This window comes from Lactuca sativa, chromosome 4, assembly GCF_002870075.4.
Source record: "Lactuca sativa cultivar Salinas chromosome 4, Lsat_Salinas_v11, whole genome shotgun sequence".
Lineage (NCBI taxonomy): Eukaryota > Viridiplantae > Streptophyta > Magnoliopsida > Asterales > Asteraceae > Lactuca > Lactuca sativa.
The window spans coordinates 237,449,177-237,453,655 of NC_056626.2; the positions used below are offsets into that span (position 1 = coordinate 237,449,177).

The following is a 4,479-nucleotide window of genomic DNA, read 5'->3' on the forward strand; positions in this document are numbered from 1 at the left end:
TTGACATTGCCCAACACTTTTGGTCTTTGCTTCAAATTGTAAATTTTTTAATAATTACAAAATGTTAAACATCATTAATAGATCAAATCAAACCAAAAGAGGCAAGATACTTATATACATTTTTATTTTTGCGTTAATACAAAGATATTTAAGTGTCATTAATTTAAAGATATAACACTAATAATAACAACACCAACAATAATAATAATAATAGGTTTACTGATTCTAGTAGCTACTCCTTCTCGCTATACTTGATTAACCAATGAACAAAGGTAACAAAATTGAAATAAAGTCAAATAAAAGTGATTTCATTGACATCTTACAACAACAGTGACCAACTTTAGTGGATGATTCCCCAACAATTAACTTGCTTAATCAAGTGGGTTCAACTCAACACGAATAAGCTGATAATCAAGATTATCTAACCAATCCAAATATCATTATTTTCTTATATATTTTATAGTTAAGGTACATAACTTGAGAAATAAACACAAATTTAGTCTAAAGACCATCAAAGTAGGGAATAACGTTCGAAAACTTTGATAAAATCAAGATCTGTAGTTTAAAACAATCTATTTTCATAAAATAAAAATGAAGCATTGTGGAATTTAAAAATTGTCCATTTCCATAATACTAACCTTCGTTCTGAAGCACTCAACTTTTTCATCTTATCTGGACCTTTATGCATAGTCTTGCTATCAAAATCATCAAAAAATGAAGTTGTTAAAAAATAAATGGAAAACAGTTAATTTAAATGACATTGTTATTAAAAACAACTTTGATTGGCATGCTTCTTCATTTTAAATGGGGTATATATATTTTACAATTTCACTATTTTGTAAAGAAACTTACCATGTTTGGCATATATCCCATTCCAAATACATATTTTCTGAAAAACTTTGCATAAAGAGTTTGGGGATGACACTTAATCCAAAAAACAAAGAAAAATGTTATCAAATTTAGGATACGCAGAGGAACAAATTTGAGATACCTGTAAAAGAGTCATTTGAAAAAAAAAACTTCACCAAAGAATCTCATGGTTTCTGTCCCATATAGGTTATATACTCTTAATGTAGATAACAAAGAGAGGTTTGTTTTTAATAAGTGAGTATTCCAAAAGAGGGTTACATGTCCACCGAACGTTTATAAGAGCTATGAGACAGTTATGAATATAGATAAAATTATACATGGGAACAAAAATGCAAGAAAGGGTAAAATGGTCAACTACTTTAATTTTCAAAAATAATTGTATTTTAATAATGTACCTACCTGTCTAATAGAAGAACGAATCTTCAGTTTGTTGGATTCTCAATAACTTATTGAAGAGGCAATATCACGACTTCAATCATGGTTGATTCACCCCAACATACCTGCAACATCAAAACTACAACATGAGTACTGAAATCGTTTGAGAAGATGAGAGGTAATTTGAATGTTATTGATTTCATTATGTTGTTTGTAAAAAAAAAACATTAGGAAAAAATTAAGGAAAATTGTATACCTTCATGCTATTGTTTAACGCTTTACTTAGAAAGATTTTCTGATTCTATGAATTATGCGGTTCAACAACTGAGTGTTTAGTTTGGCAAGAGCGGTGATAAAGGTAAGATCATAGCCAGAAGTTGTAAGTAGTGTGGATGTGCTTTCCAGAAGAATAATATTACATGAATGGTCCATGCTAAACAGCAAGGGCCAGAAATGTAAAAAAATTTATAGATTTTAATATAAAGAAACAATTATTACCGGTTAAATCCTCAATGTTTGCAGGCTTCATGTCAACAATATGAAAACTTTGACTATTGACTTCCAAGATCGAAATCTTTATCCATAAATCATCAACTAAAATAACTGTTTCACACGCGCTACAAAATGGAAATAATTAATAAATAATCAAATAATATTAAAATGTATCTTAAATAAATTATTGAAGCACACCTGTTATCAGAAATGGAATTAATATGATAGTCATGAGCATGGGCATATGTTTTTACACATCTAGCTAAAAGGTTGGTATCCTGACCGATTACCCAGGGTAACTTTGGATACCAATGTGCATTTAAATTTCATATGGTTCCGGATGGAAGTTATCACACAATCCACAAAGTTGAAACATCACTAAAAAAAACCTAGAAAAATGTATATGTTTAGTGATTAGTCTCTAAAATAACTACAGAAAACAGACTATAGAAAATCTCATTTACTTGATAAACAGAGACTTGGCCCTAATGGCCCCAACATCATCCTAAACATTGCAATGAAGCCTGCACCACAAATTTAATGTAGAGTCTCTAATTCTTGCTAAAAACACAACCATCGAGCATCACTCTAGTTTCTAGCACCACAATATAGCGACCCTAAACCATCTATGTCATAAACACACTTGCAGCTGATTATCCCTATACGAATGTGGTAGGTGATATTAGATGATTACAATATATTTCAACCAATCTAAAGAAAAAATTTAGCAGTTGGTTCATAAGCTAAGTTTTTTACAGTCAATACTCATGACGTTCAATATTATTCTTAAATGGATACATATTATTCAAAAAAATATCAAATAATAGCAATAATCTTGCTAGCAAAATAAAAATATAGAGCAAATGTTAAATGTAGGCCGAAAACGATACCTGATGTTAAATACATAAAAAAATATTATATTACCCTTTCCTTGTTTCGGTTGAAACAAAATACCATGCAATAGCAAACAACACCCGTCGATTTGAAGCAGAATGATAGTTAATGGAGAGTAGATGAACCGATTAATGACCATTGTCGCTCAAAACCACGAGATTTCACTCTTTCGTCTTTACAAATAAAGTGTTTAGATATTTACACACAAGTTACCTAGTAGTAGAGGGATATGAGCACAACGGTGAAGGGAATCCATTTGGCAAGAATATTGTTGGTGCTTAATGTATTTCTTTGAAAATAGAGAAAGGTAGTGTGAGTTTGAAGAAGAAACCGGCTACTCCATTTGAGAAAGGGTTGTCTAGGGTTTCAATTGTAGTGATTTACAGAGATATAGGGAGAGACGTATCGATTGAAGAATTATGTGTGAGGTAATTGCTTATTTAGCGACTAATTTTACAACTGAAGGGAGAGAATTGGGGATTTTGAAATGCAAATCACAGCTAATCTAATCAAGAGACCGAGATTTGAGGATGATTGAAGATTTAGAAGATAAATTCTTGATTTTCCTATTGACATGTGAAAATTGAAGAGGAAAGTATTTGATTGGTAAATGAACATATAAGGCAGAAGGTTAATTTCGGAATTCCACATTAAAAAAATGAGCGGGAATATAAGCAACGAGGGTGCTTGGATGAAGAATGACACGTGGCAAAATAGTACTTGTTTATTAGGATATGGGATGGGATTTTAAACAAAATATGAATGAAATTCCCATTTTAAAAATGAAAATTTTTATCTAAGTTTTTTAGTTGTTACAAGAATTGGGCAAGTTGGCCAAACTGGTGAGTACGCGGGATGTAGAAGCATTTACGATGCACGTACAAGCCGTTTTAAGCTGTACGTTGTGTGTACAGGTTGAGTACGGCTAGCGTACTCAGCAGGTTGGATTTCTTTAGGCTTCAGTTTTAGGCTTGAGTGGGCTTATTGTTTTGGGCCATTTTAGGCCATCAGAATTAATTGGTTGGGTTGTTGAGTTTTTTTTTTTTGGATTTTCTTGAGAGAAGGCCCATGAAAGGGATTGGGCCCAATTTGGAAAATTGACCCATATTTGGGACTTAGGTGCTTATTTTGGATTTTGGGCTTTTGGACATTTGGATTGGGCCTTGACCTTAGGCTAATTTAGAGGAAGGGTTAAAAGGTCTTTTACCCTAATTGGGACTCTTAGTGTGAGGCAAGACTCAATTATTAATTTATGGTGATTTAGTATTTGATAACGTGGGGATTTTAGCGGATATGCAGTCAAAGTTTTATCTGTAGGTTTCAGTTGTCTGAGGTGAGTCTTTTCACTGTACGATGGGTCGAAGGCACCAATGTCGGTCCATTGGCTTATGTATTATGGAAAGACCAAGGGGTGGCTCTCGCCATTTGTATGAAACACCTGGAGGTGGTTCCTGGCAAATCAGTATGCAAGACCAGGGTTCGGACCCTAACATTTAAGTAGATAGTTAGTTGTAGATTGTATGTTGGTTGTCTTTGTGATGCTTACATGGTAGACCAGGAGGTGGCTCTAGGCACTTATTTATAATACCCAGGGTTTTGGCCACTAGCCTGGCAAGGAAAGACCATGATACGGCTCGTGGCATAATGACAAGACTATGGTTGGCACATAGCACCTCCTATTGCATGTTTGCTATATATTATGTGTATGAATCGTATGTTATGTATGGTATGTAGTATTTTGGGGAACTCACTAAGAGTTGTGCTTACGGATGTTGTTTATGGTTTCAGGTACTTCTAGTTCGAATGGGAAGGGCCCAGCTTGGTCACAACGAATACACCCATATTTTC

The 4,479-nt window shown here is 33.4% G+C and overlaps 1 long non-coding RNA gene across 4 annotated transcripts; it reads right to left on the bottom strand.

Moving 5' to 3' along the window:
- Window positions 1-287: 287 nt before the first annotated feature.
- On the bottom strand, window positions 288-3,248 carry LOC111912937 (uncharacterized). 4 transcript variants are annotated; one of them, XR_006190828.2, is made up of 3 exons: window positions 1,744-3,243; window positions 1,270-1,370; window positions 288-991 (listed from the first exon to the last, which is right to left on the bottom strand). It is a non-coding gene; the product is annotated as an uncharacterized LOC111912937 (long non-coding RNA). The 4 variants fall into 4 exon arrangements; XR_006190829.1 differs by having other exon boundaries at window positions 288-1,370; window positions 1,744-1,862; window positions 1,936-3,242; XR_002857379.2 differs by having other exon boundaries at window positions 288-695; window positions 1,744-3,242.
- Window positions 3,249-4,479: the final 1,231 nt, after the last annotated feature.